This window comes from Heteronotia binoei, chromosome 15 (assembly GCF_032191835.1).
Source record: "Heteronotia binoei isolate CCM8104 ecotype False Entrance Well chromosome 15, APGP_CSIRO_Hbin_v1, whole genome shotgun sequence".
NCBI lineage: Eukaryota > Metazoa > Chordata > Lepidosauria > Squamata > Gekkonidae > Heteronotia > Heteronotia binoei.
The window spans coordinates 5,019,655-5,032,997 of NC_083237.1; the positions used below are offsets into that span (position 1 = coordinate 5,019,655).

The 13,343-nt window shown below is 49.5% G+C and overlaps 1 non-coding gene and 1 pseudogene across 1 annotated transcript; one reads left to right on the plus strand and one right to left on the minus strand.

The window, feature by feature from the left end:
* Positions 1-13,343, minus strand: part of LOC132584595 (arachidonate 12-lipoxygenase, 12R-type-like) — a 79,626-nt pseudogene that overhangs the window by 48,003 nt on the left and 18,280 nt on the right.
* On the plus strand, positions 11,227-11,297 carry TRNAT-CGU (transfer RNA threonine (anticodon CGU)). Its single transcript has one exon. It is a non-coding gene; the product is annotated as a tRNA-Thr (tRNA).

Sequence of the window (13,343 nt, forward strand, 5' to 3'; positions counted from 1 at the left end):
CGGACTAGGGACTCACGCCCAAGAAATGTTCATGGTGTTAGCACACCGCTTTTAGCACCTCTTGAAATTCTTTGGATATTTCACCTGAGGAGGAAACTCCCACACACATACACTTTGGATATCCATAATACACAGATTCATACAATCATAGAGTTGGAAGGAACCTTCATGGTCATCTAGTCCAACCCCCCTGAACAATGCAGGAAACACACAAATACCTCCCTCTAAATTCACAGGACCTTCATCGCTATCAGATGGCCATCTAGCCTCTCTTTAAAAACCTTCAAGGAAGGAGAGCCCACCACCTCCCAAGGAAGCCTGTTCCACTAAGGAATTGCTCTAACTGTCAGGAAGTTCTTCCTCATGTTGAGCCGGAAACTCTTCTGAACATGAGAAGAGCCCTGCTGGATCAGACTGGTAGTCCATCAAGTCTCATCCTGTCTCACACAGTGGCCAACCAGTTCCTCTGGAGATCCAACAACAGGGCACAGAAGCTGAGGCCTTCCTCTAATGTTAAGATCATCAAGAGTCCTGCTGGATCAGACCAGTGAGGGTCCATCTACCCAGCATCCTGTCTCATGCAGTGGCCAACCAGTTCCTCTGAAGGTCCAACAACAGGGCACAGAAGCTGAGGCCTTCCTCTAATGTTAAGATCATCAAAAGAGCCCTGCTGAATCAGACTGGTGGTCCATCAAGTTTCATCCTGTCTCACACAGTAGCCAACCAGGTCCTCTGGAGGTCCAACAACAGGGCACAGAGACTGAGGCCTTCCTCTAATGTTAAGATCATCAAAAGAGCCCTGCTGAATCAGACTGGTGGTCCATCCAGTCCAGCATCCTGTCTGACACAGTGGCCAACCAGTCCTCTGGAGAGCCAACAACAGGGCAGAGAAGCCAATACCTTCATAAGAACATCAGAAGAGCCCTACTCGATCAGACCAGTGGTCCATCTAGTGCAGCATCCTGTTTCACACAGTGGCCAACCATTTCCATGGAAGTCCAACAACAGGCCACAGAGGCCAAGCCCTTCCCCGAATGTTAAGAACATAAGAACATCAGAAGAGCTCTGCTGAATCAAACCGGCGGTCCATGTAGTCCAGCATCCTGTCTCAAACAGTAGCCAACCAGTTCCTCTGGAGGTCCAACAGCAAGGCACAGAGGCGGAGGCCTTCATAAGGACTTTATGAGGGCCCTGCTCAGTCAGACCAGAGAGGGTCCATCTACCCAGCATCCTGTCTCATGCAGTGGCCAACCAGTTCTTCTGGAGGTCCAACAATAGAGCACAGAGACTGAGGCCTTCATAAGGACTTTAAGAGAGCCCTGCTCAGTCAGACCAGAGAGGGTCCATCTACCCAGCATCCTGTCTCATGCAGTGGCCAACCAGTTCTTCCGGAGGTCCAACAACAGAGCACAGAGGCTGAGGCCTTCATAAGGACTTTATGAGAGCCCTGCTCAGTCAGACCAGAGAGGGTCCATCTACCCAGCATCCTGTCTCATGCAGTGGCCAACCAGTTCTTCTGGAGGTCCAACAATAGAGCACAGAGACTGAGGCCTTCATAAGGACTTTAAGAGAGCCCTGCTCAGTCAGACCAGAGAGGGTCCATCTACCCAGCATCCTGTCTCATGCAGTGGCCAACCAGTTCTTCTGGAGGTCCAACACATGAGCACAGAGACTGAGGCCTTCATAAGGACTTTAAGAGAGCCCTGCTCAGTCAGACCAGAGAGGGTCCATCTACCCAGCATCCTGTCTCATGCAGTGGCCAACCAGTTCTTCTGGAGGTCCAACAATAGAGCACAGAGACTGAGGCCTTCATAAGGACTTTAAGAGAGCCCTGCTCAGTCAGACCAGAGAGGGTCCATCTACCCAGCATCCTGTCTCATGCAGTGGCCAACCAGTTCTTCTGGAGGTCCAACAATAGAGCACAGAGACTGAGGCCTTCATAAGGACTTTAAGAGAGCCCTGCTCAGTCAGACCAGAGAGGGTCCATCTACCCAGCATCCTGTCTCATGCAGTGGCCAACCAGTTCTTCTGGAGGTCCAACAATAGAGCACAGAGGCTGAGGCCTTCATAAGGACTTTATGAGAGCCCTGCTCAGTCAGACCAGAGAGGGTCCATCTACCCAGCATCCTGTCTCATGCAGTGGCCAACCAGTTCTTCTGGAGGTCCAACAATAGAGCACAGAGGCTGAGGCCTTCATAAGGACTTTATGAGAGCCCTGCTCAGTCAGACCAGAGAGGGTCCATCTACCCAGCATCCTGTCTCATGCAGTGGCCAACCAGTTCTTCTGGAGGTCCAACAATAGAGCACAGAGGGTGAGCCCTTCCCCTGATGCTGCCCCCATATACTGGGATTCAGAGGTTGACTGCCTCTGAACGTGGAGGCTCCCCATGGCTAGTAGCCACTGACAGACCTCTCCTCCATGTTCTGCTCTTTGCATTTACCTGGATGGCTATCGGGAGGACTTCTCCAGTGGGCCTCTGGTGCAGCAAACACAGAGGAGCTGAGATGTATTGTCGCTTGCCATTCAGCTGGACGGTGGGGATGCCTTCCAGGATCTTATAGTCAACGATGAAAATGGTTCCCTTCTGCAAGAAGAGGGAGGAATGGGTCAGGCTGAGCCTTCCTGGGTCTGCAGAAGTGAGAAATGGTTGCTGTACTGTGCCAAGGAAGGAACCAGCAGGCCAGAAAGAGCTTAGAGCAGGGGTGTCAAACATGCAGCCCAGGGGCCACATCAGGCCCCCGGAGGGCTCCTTATCAGGCCCCCGAGCAACTGGCTGTCATCTGCTTCATTCTCCCTCTCTCTTGCTTCCTTTCGCATGACAGCTTGCTTTGCCAGGCTTGCTCAATCACACAGGAGCTACAAAGCAAAACCTCAGTTTTCTCCATTGGTTGAGGCTCCTGCCCTTCCTGGTCCTCTGGGGAGGGAGGGAAAGAACCAGAGCTTCCTTGGCTCAGTTCCCTGGATCCCACGGGAGCAATACAAAGAAAGCACCTCTAAGACCAACAAGCGCGAATGTTTTAAGCTTGTTTTATTTTAAGGTGGTTGGTTTTTTTAAAAAAAATCTTTAGTCGTGCTTGTGTTCTTTTAAAAGTTTATATCTCTGCCACCTCATCTTAAATAGGTACACACACGGCCCAGCCCGACATGGCCCGGCCCAACAAGGTCTCATTTATGCCAGATCTGGCCCTCGTAACAAATGAGTTTGACACCCCTGGCTTAGAGTATCAGACTACGACTGAGTGGAAGGAAAGGAAAGGCCCCTGTGCAAGCACCAATCCTTCGTGACTCTGGGATGATGTTGCTTTCACAATGTTTTCATGGGGTGGTTTGCCATTGCCTTCCCCAGTCATCTACACTTTCCCCCCCAGCAAGCTGGGTACTCATTTGACCGACCTCGGAAGGATGGAAGGCTGAGTCAACCTCGAGCCGGCTACCTGAAAACCCAGCTTCCACCAGGGATCGAACTCAGGTCGTGAGTGGACCTGGGTTCTAATCTCAATTCTGCAATGTCTCTGCTTAACCCATTTTACGGCATCATCGTAAAGATCAAACAGGGAAGGAAGAACCACATATAGTGGGGTGGCCAAACTGCGGCTCGGCAGCCACATGTGGCTCTTTCACATATATTGTGCGGCTCTCAAAGCCCCCATGGCCCGTCGGCTGGCTTGGAGAAGGCACCTCTTTCTTTAAATCACTTCTCCAAGCCAAGACAGCCAGCAACTTGGATAATACATTTAAAGTTAAAAGTTGTTTTCTTTCCACTTCTCCCTCCCTCCTCCATCTATTTGCCTTCCTTCCTTCCTTCCTTCCTTCCTTCCTTCCTTCCTTCCTTCCTTCCTTCCTTCCTTCCTTCCTTCCTTCCTTCCTTCCTTCCTTCCTTCCTTCCTTCCTTCCTTCCTTCCTCCCTCCCTCCCTCCCTCCTCCCTTCTAGCTCTCAAACATCTTATATTTATATCTTACAGCTCTCAAACATCTGGCATTTCTTCTATGTGCCTCTTACATTAAGCAAGTTTGGCCACCTGATGTATAGGACCTCAAGCTCCTTGGAAGGAGGGGTGGGGCAGTATAAACATGTGGCAGAGAGAGTCTCTATCTGCTGATGCTTCCCAGCAACTCTGGGGCTAAGGTAAGATTTGAACTAAATTTAGATCTCTAAGTAAGAATTTCCAGAACTTCCAGATCAGAGGACAGGACACAGGAAGCTGTCTTATGAGACCCCCTGATCGATCAAGGTCAGTCTTGTCTACTCTGGCTGATGGTGGTTCTCTGGGGTCTCTTCCAAAGGTGTTCTAAATCATAGTACCTGACCTTTTTAAATGGAGATGCTGGGGACTGAACCTTCTACATGCCAACCAAATACTCGGCCTCAGAGCCAGGGCTCTCCCCATTGTTTACACATGAGCACTATGCACTAGAACAGGGGTGTCAAACATATGGCCCAGGGCCGAATCAGGCCCCCGGAGGGCTCCTATCAGGCCCCTGAGCAACCGGCTCTTGTCTGCTTCCTTCTCCCTCTCTCTTGCTTCCTTCTGCATAACAATCGCACAGGAGCTACAGAGCAAAACCTCTATTTTCTCCATTGGCTGAGGCTCCTCCCTTGTGGAGGAAGGGGGGGGAGGCAGAGCTTGTTTTTCCAGGCTCTCTCAATTACACAGCAGAGCTACTGAGCCAAGCCTCTCTTCCTTCTATTGGCTGAGGCTCCTCCCCCTCCTGGCCCCCTGGGGAGGGAAGGAAGGAAAGAGCCAGAGCTTCCTTGGCCCAGTTCCCTGGATCCCATGGGAGAAAAAAAAAAAGAAAGCCTCTTTAAGACCAGTGAGTGCTAACATTTTAAGCATATTTAATTAAAAAAAAAACTATATTTGCGTTTGTCTGCGTTCTTTGTAAAATTTATATCTCTGCTACCTAATCTTAAATAGGTACACACGTGGCCCGGCCCAACAGGGTCTCATTTATGCCACATCCGGCCCTCATAACGAATGAGTTCGACACCCCTGCATTAGAATCCTGCAGGGCCTTTTTTTGTAGAAAAAGCCCAATAGGGACTCATTTGCATATTAAGCCACACCCCCTGATGCCAAGCCAGCCGGAACTGCGATCTTTACCGTTTTCGCACACAGTTTACCTTTCAGTCACAATCCTGTTCCCTCCACAGCCTGTCGGATTTCCCACCATCTGCGCCGGAGTTACAGGAAGTGCCGCGGCTTTTGCGTAGCAAACGTAAACTGGGTTTTAGCGGTTTACGTTTGCTACACAAAAGCTGCGGCACTTCCTGTAACTTTGGCACAGATGGTGGGAAATCCGACCAGATTATGCGGAGGGAACAGGATTATGACTGCAAGGTAAACTGTGTGCGAAAACGGTCCCTGTTTTTGTTTTTGTTTTTTAAAAAAGCCTTGAGTGGACAAGACGGTAATCAGGTACCTTCAGTTCTTCTTGGAGGGTGGTATATTTCCCCAGGGATCCTGCTACCATTTCCTGGGTCACGGGGAAATTTTCTGGGATCCTGGGGCACTTCCGGATCATCCCTGGGTTGATCCCATTTAAGAACTGGTAGCCAAAGAACTCGTCGTCTTTCCAGTGGTTAAACACGTACTCTGGAGACAGGGAGACAGAGAGAGAGAAAAAGAAGAAGGAAGGAAGGAAAGAGGATCTTTGCTCTCTTGGACTTTATAGAACCACATTAGCCTCATCGAGAGGGCCAGGGTGTCCTGAAGAAGACAATACCAAGCATGTATTTCTTACAGAAAACTGAGAGTCCTCGTGTGAGCTTGGCGCAGGGCACAATAAAGAAGTGTGTGGGTATTGGAGGTCGCTTGACTGAGCTGACCCAATTCCATGCACACACACCACAACAGCTGACAACCTCTGGGGGGGGGGGCAGGGGGCTGCAAATCTCCCGGAATTACAACTGACCAGTGTTCCCTCTAAGCTGAGTAAGTGTGAGCTAGCTCAGTTTTTTAGCCTCTGGCTCACACTTTTTTTTTTCCTAGCTCAGGAAAAATGTCCCCAGAGCAAACTAATTTACGCAGCAGCTCACAACTTTAATGCCAGTAGCTCATGAAGTAGAATTTTTGCTTGCCAAACTCCACAGCTTAGAGGGAACATTGCAACTGACCCCCAGAATATAGACACCAGTTCCCCTGGAGAAAAGACTCCAGAGCAGGGGTGCAATCATGTGGCCCAGGGGCCAAATCAGGCCCCCGAGCAACTGGCTGTGTCATCTGCTTCCTTCTCCCTCTCTCTCTCTTCCTTCTGCATCACAGCTTGCTTTGCCAGGCTTGCTCAATTGCACAGGAGCTACAGAGCAAACCCTCTATTTTCTCCATTGGCTGAGGCTCCTCCCTTGGGGAGGAAGGGGGGGGAAGGCAGAGCTTGCTTTGCGAGGCTCTCTCAATCACTGAGCCACGCCTCTTTTCCTTCTGTTGGCTGAGGCTCCTCCCCCTCCTGGTCCCCTGGGGAAGGAAGGAAAAAGCCAGAGCTTCCTTGGGCCAATTCCCTGTATCCCATGGGAGAAATACAAAGAAAGCACCTTTAAGACTAATGAATGCTAATGTTTTAGGCATGTTTTAAGTTTTTTAGAAAGAAACATCTTTAATTGTGTTAGACTAATTGTGTTATGTTCTTAATTGTGTTATGTTCTTTATAAAGCTTATATTCTCACTACCTAATGTTAAATAGGCACACAGACAGCCTAGCCCGACATGGCCCAGCCTGCCAAGGTCTCATTTATGTCAGATCCAGCCCTCATGAGTTCGATACCCCTGCAACTAAGACAACACATTCCTCTTGAGCTTCGTCCTCAGGCTCCACCCCCAAATCTCCAGCAACTTCTCAACCTGAAGCTCAGCTGACCTTCCGGATAGAGAGAGAGAAGGGATGAGGGGGGTCTCACCCTTGACCTTCACTGACCTGTGACAGGTGTGTGGTAGAACCAAAAGACCTTGCGGATGTCCTCGAGTTTCCCCCAGGAAAACGGCTTGTCCAAGAAGCCCTTCACCTTGGCCTCGAACATCCTGAGAGGGAGAGACCCTTAAACTATAGCATTGGAGAAAGGGCAGAAAAGGGCAACTAGAATGATTAAAGGGTTGGAACGCTTTCCCTATGAAGAAAGGTTAAAACGCTTGGGGCTCTTTAGCTTGGAGAAATGTCGAACTGAGGGGTGACGTGATAAAGGTTTGCAGGATTATGTATGGGATAGGAAAGGTAGAGAAAGAAGTCCTTTTCTCCCTTTCTCATAATACAAGAACTCATGGGCACTCAATGAAACTGCTGAGCGGTCGGGTTAGAATGGATAAAAGGAGGTACTTCTTCACCCAAAGGGTGATTAACATGTGGAATTCATTGCCACAGGAGGTGGTGGCAGCTACAAGCATAGACAGCTTCAAGAGGGGATTGGATAAACATTTGGAGCAGAGGTCCATCAGGGGCTATTAGCCACAGGCAGTGTTCCCTCTAAGCTGAGTTAGCGTGAGCTAGCTCACAGATTTTTAGCCTCCAGCTCACAGATTTTTGTCTTAGCTCAGGAGGAATGACCCCTAATTTGTGCCGTAGCTCACAACTTTAATGCCAGTAGCTCACAATTTTAATGCCAGTAGCTCACAAAGTAGAATTTTTGCTCACAAGACTCTGCAGCTAAGAGGGAATATTGGCCATAGGGTATAGATGGAACCCTCTGTCTGGGGCAAGTGATGTTCTGTATTCTTGGTGCTTGCGGGGCGGGGCAACAGTGGGAGACCTTCTAGTGTCCTGGCCCCACTGATGGACCTCCTGATGGCACTTGGTTGTTTTGGCCACTGTGTGACACAGAGTATTGGACTGGATGGGCCATTGGCCTGATCCAACAGGGCTTCTCTTATGTTCTTATGTCTGGGGCAGTGGTGCTCTGTATTCTTGGTGCTTGGGGGGGGGGGCACAGTGGGAGGGCTTCTAGTGTCCTGGCCCCATTGATGGACCTCCTGATGGCAACTGGGGTTTTTTGGCCACTGTTTGACACAGAGTGTTGAACTGGATGAGCCATTGGCCTGATCCAACATGGCTTCTCTTAAGTTCTTATGTGACCCAGAGTGTTGGACTGGATGGGCCAGTGGCTTGATCCAACATGGCTTCTCTTATGTTCTTATGTGACACAGAGTGCTGGACTGGATGGGCCACTGGCCTGATCCAACATGGCTTCTCTTATGTTCTTATGTGACCCAGAGTGTTGGACTGGATGGGCCAGTGGCTTGATCCAACATGGCTTCTCTTATGTTTTTATGTGACACAGAGTGTTGAACTGGGTGGGCCATTGGCCTGATCCAACATGGATTCTCTTATGTTCTTATGTGACACAGAGTGTTGAACTGGGTGGGCCATTGGCCTGATCCAACATGGCTTCTCTTATGTTCTTATGTGACACAGAGTGTTGAACTGGCCTGATCCAACATGGCTTCTCTTATGAGGGTGGAGGAGAGGTGGAGCTTGGAGCCTTCCTACTTCTACACACCTTTCCCTCCTGAGCTTCTCCAGGCAGACCCAAGATGCCTTTCTACAGCCCTCAATACTTACGCCATCGTCCCACGCCCAAAAAAGGCGGTGGCTTTCGGGAACGAATACTGAAGGTTGTACTCCAGGGACAGCGCCGTGTCGATGTCAGCACAGCAGGGAACTCCAGGGAGATATTCCTTCCATCTATTCAGAAACGTGGAAAGAAGAACGGTATTCATTTCCCTGACAAAGGACATCCTGGGTGGCTACAGGGAGTCTTTGGCTCCTATCCAGTAGCAGTGGTGGCAAGTTCAGCCTTCTTGGTGGTGTCTCTCTGCCTGATCTATGGTGGCCCCATACAGTTTTCAAGGCAAGAGATGTTCAGCAGTGGTTTGCCCTCGCCAGCCTCTGCATGGTGACCCTGGACTTCCTTAGTGGTCCCCCATCCAAGTACGAACCGGGGCTGAGCCTGCTGAGCCCCATATGAGCCCCGGAGGTCGTTGCGCTCGACCAGGCAGCATCTCCTGACCATCCCTGGCCCATGAGACATCTGGCTTGCCTCAAACAGGGCCAGGGCTTTTTTGGCCCTGGCCCCGACCTGGCGGAATCAGCTCCCTGTGGAGGTTCGGGCCCTTCTAGATTTGTTACCATTCCGGATGGCCTGTAAGATGGAGCTGTTCCGCCGGGCCTATGGCTGAGATGGACAGATGTCCTTATTCTATTATTCCATCTAAATAGGCCTCCCTGCACTGATAGCCTAAAATCGGGCTGATACAGCTGATGCTTTTGGACACCTAGGCTGGGACAAGGATGCCTTAAGTGATATGTCCACTTAAGGCATACTTGAGAGCCAGTTTGGTGTAGTGGTTAAGTGTGCGGACTCTTATCTGGGAGAACCGGGTTTGATTCCCCACTCCTCCACTTGCAGCTGCTGGAATGGCCTTGGGTCAGCCATAGCTCTTGCTAAGTGGTTAAGTGCACAGTCTCTTATCTGGGAGAACCGGGTTTGATTCCCCACTCCTCCACTTGCACCTGCTGGAATGGCCTTGGGTCAGCCATAGCTCTTGCTAAGTCGTTAGGTACACAGACTCTTATCTGGGAGAACTGGGTTTGATTCCCCACTCCTCCACTTGCACCTGCTGGAATGGCCTTGGGTCAGCCAGAGCTCTTGCTAAGTGATTAAGTGCACAGATTCTTATCTGGGAGAACGGGTTTGATTCCCCACTCCTCCACTTGCACCTGCTGGAATGGCCTTGGGTCAGCCAGAGCTCTTGCTAAGTGGTTAAGTGCACAGATTCTTATCTGGGAGAACGGGTTTGATTCCCCACTCCTCCACTTGCACCTGCTGGAATGGCCTTGGGTTAGCCAGAGCTCTTGCTAAGTGGTTAAGTGCACAGATTCTTATCTGGGAGAACCAGGTTTGATTTTCCACTCCTCCACTTGCACCTGCTGGAATGGCCTTGGGTCAGCCAGAGCTTTCATAGAAGCTATTTCATAGAAGCTATTCAGCCAGTATCATAATGCCCCTGTATAAATCGATGGTGCGGTCTCATTTGGAGTACTGTGTGCAGTTCTGGTCGCCGCACCTCAAAAAGGATATTATAGCATTGGAGAAAGTCCAGAGAAGGGCAACTAGAATGATTAAAGGGCTGGAGCACTTTCCCTATGAAGAAAGGTTGAAATGCTTGGGGCTCTTTAGCTTGGAGAAACGTCAACTGCGGGGTGACATGATAGAGGTTTACAAGATAATGCATGGGATGGAGAAAGTAGAGAAAGAAGTACTTTTCTCCCATTCTCACAATACAAGAACTCGTGGGCATTTGATGAAATTGCTGAGCAGAAAGGTTAAAACGGATAAAAGGAAGTACTTCTTCACCCAAAGGGTGATTAACATGTGGAATTCACTGCCACAGGAGGTGGTGGCGGCCACAAGTATAGCCACCTTCAAGAGGGGTTTAGATAAAAATATGGAGCACAGGTCCATCAGTGGCTATTATCCACAGTGTATGTGTGTATATAAAATTTTTTGCCACTGTGTGACACAGAGTGTTGGACTTGATGGACCGTTGGCCTGATCCAACATGGCTTCTCTTATGTTCTTATCCATAAAAGGGCAGCTGCTTTATGAGCTCTCTCAGCCCCACCTACCTCACAGGATGTTTGTAGTTGGGGGGGGGGGAAGGTAGAGGAGATTGTGACCACTCTGAGAGTCTGAGATTCAGAGTAAAGGGCGGGATATAAATCCAAAATCTTCTTCCATGACTGAATTGCCATCCACGCTGCCTTGAACTAACTCTCTGAGGCTTAACTGTTTTATTTTTAATCTTTTGATCTGTTTTAACTGTTTGATTATTTTTATCTGTTAGATTGCTTATTGTTAGTTTTAATGGTTTACTGTGTTGGAATCTGCCCGGAGCCCACCATGGGAAAGGGCGGACTACAAATTAACAGAAATAAAATAAAGAAATAAAGTAGCTTCTGAGGTAAGGCTATCCAGGTCATGGTGTTCTTTTCAACTCACCCATATTTGTTATGTCTCATCACCAGCTCTTCTCGGCGATGCCTCCGCTCCAGATAATGAGTGTCATCCGATGGAGTCTTGGCTTTATAGGAAGGGGGAGGCACATAAGAATATGAAGAAGCCCCCGGTCTTCCCTTCCCTTCCTCTCTGATTTCCAACCACCCAAGTTTGAAGAGCGACACCAACGAGTTGGGTTGTTGTCTCTGGATTAGAAAATAAAGCTTCATTCATATTAGGGGAGGGAGGGTGGCTCAGGGGTAGAGCATCTGTTTCGTAAGCAGAAGGTCCCAGGTTCGATCCCTAGCATCTCCAACTCAAAAGGGTCCAGGAAAGTAGGCGTGAAAAACCTCAGCTGGAGACCCTAGAGAGCCGCTGCCAATCTGAGTAGACATAACTGACTTTGATGGACACAGGGTCTGATTCAGCAGGAGGCAGCTTCATATGTTTAGGGGAGGGACGATGGCTCATTGGTAGAGCATCTGCTTGGTAAGCAGAAGGTCCCAGGTTCAATCCCCGGCATCTCCAACTAAAAAGGGTCCAGGCAAGTAGGTGTGAGATACCTCAGCTTGAGACCCTGAAGAGCCACTGCTGGTCAGGGGAGGGACAGTGGCTCAGTGGTCGAGCATCTGCTTGGGAAGCAGAAGGTCCCAGGTTCAATCCCCGGCATCTGCAACTAAAAAGGGTCCAGGCAAGTAGGTGTGAGATACCTCAGCTTGAGACCCTGGAGAGCCACTGCCAGTCTGAGTAGACAAGACTGACTCAGATGGACCAAGGAGGATCTGATTCAGTAGAAGGCAGCTTCATATGTTCATATCAGGTTGAATTAATGAACCGATTGCATTGATCTACATATTAATAAGACCTTTTCTTCTTCGGCCAGCACCATAGGGTTTTTTAAGTTTGCCATTGCTTGCCTCTGTGTAGCAACCCTGGACTTTTCTTTGGTGGTCTCCTACTCAGCCACTAACCAGAGCAAACCCTGCTTAGCTTTGGAGAGCTGATGGGATTAAGATCGATTTCACACTCACCTTACGCTGCTCTAACGTTCGTCTTCTCAGCGCAGCTTCCTTCCGATTTCCCACTATCTGCCCCGGGGCTGCAGGAAGGATCAGCATTTTCATGCAGCAAACAGAAACTGGGTTTTAGCGGATCCTCGCTGCAGCCCCAGGGCAGATAGTGGGAAATCGGAAGGAAGCTGCGCTGAGAATACGAACGTGAAAGCGGTGTAAGGTGAGTGCGAAATTGGTGTAAGCTAGGCTGGGGCCTCCAGGCCAGAGCAAAATAAGTTTTAGCACTGTAGAAAAATAACTACTTAGAGGTATTCTCACAGAACTTACCTCGGAGCGACGTCCCTCTTCACCGCGCAGCGTCTGCGCGGATTTCCCACCAACTGCTCCGCATAACCAGGAAGAGCCGCGGCTTTTGCGTCGCTAACGTAAACTGGTTTTTAGCGGTTTACATCTGCGACGCAAAAGGTCCGGCAGTTCCTGGTTCTGCGGAGCAGTTGGTGGGAAATCTGCACAGACGCTGCGCGATGAAGAGGGATGTCGCGCCGAGGTAAGCTCTGTGGGGAAACGCCCCTTGTTTTGTCTTCAGACTTTGCGACAAGGGAGCGGAGAGAGGAGAGCAGCAGGCTAGCATAGCACCCAACTGGGCTCATGCGCCTGTTTCCTTGCCAGGATATCTGAATGCAACCCGGAACTCTTCACAATTAAGGCGCAACTAATCCTGAATACTGGACTACACAACACACTTTTCTCAGGTATGATCCGGGGGTCGGGGAGAAAAGGGGCGGCACAGGAAAAAAATCCCAGAAAGAAAAGCAACCTGTGCCTACAAATAACACTTTACACACTCTTTAAGTAGAAATATTCAAAATATTTTTTACAGATGCACAAGCATCAAAATGAACAGTGTTACAACAGTACAATATATAAGCACAGTATCCCACGAAGAGCAAGCCAATTTCACTGTGTGACTCTGAAAAATTCTCACTCTTTAAAAGGTTGTAGAAAGTCCAAAATTAAATTCAAGTACCGAGTCTGTCTACAAAAGCCGGCTCATCATTTGCCTTCACATATGAACATATGAAGCTGCCTTCTACTGAATCAGACCCCCCTCGGTCCATCAAAGTCAGTATTGTCCACTCAGACTGGCAGTGGCTCTCCAGGGTCTCAAGCTGAGGTTTTTCACGCCTACTTGCCTGGACCCTTTTTAGTTGGAGATGCCGGGGATTGAACCTGGGACCTTTGCTTACCAGGCAGATGCTCTACCATTGAGCCACCCTCCCTCCCCTAATATGAACATATGAAGCTGCCTTCTACTGAATCAGACCCCCCCTCGGTCCATCAAAGTCAG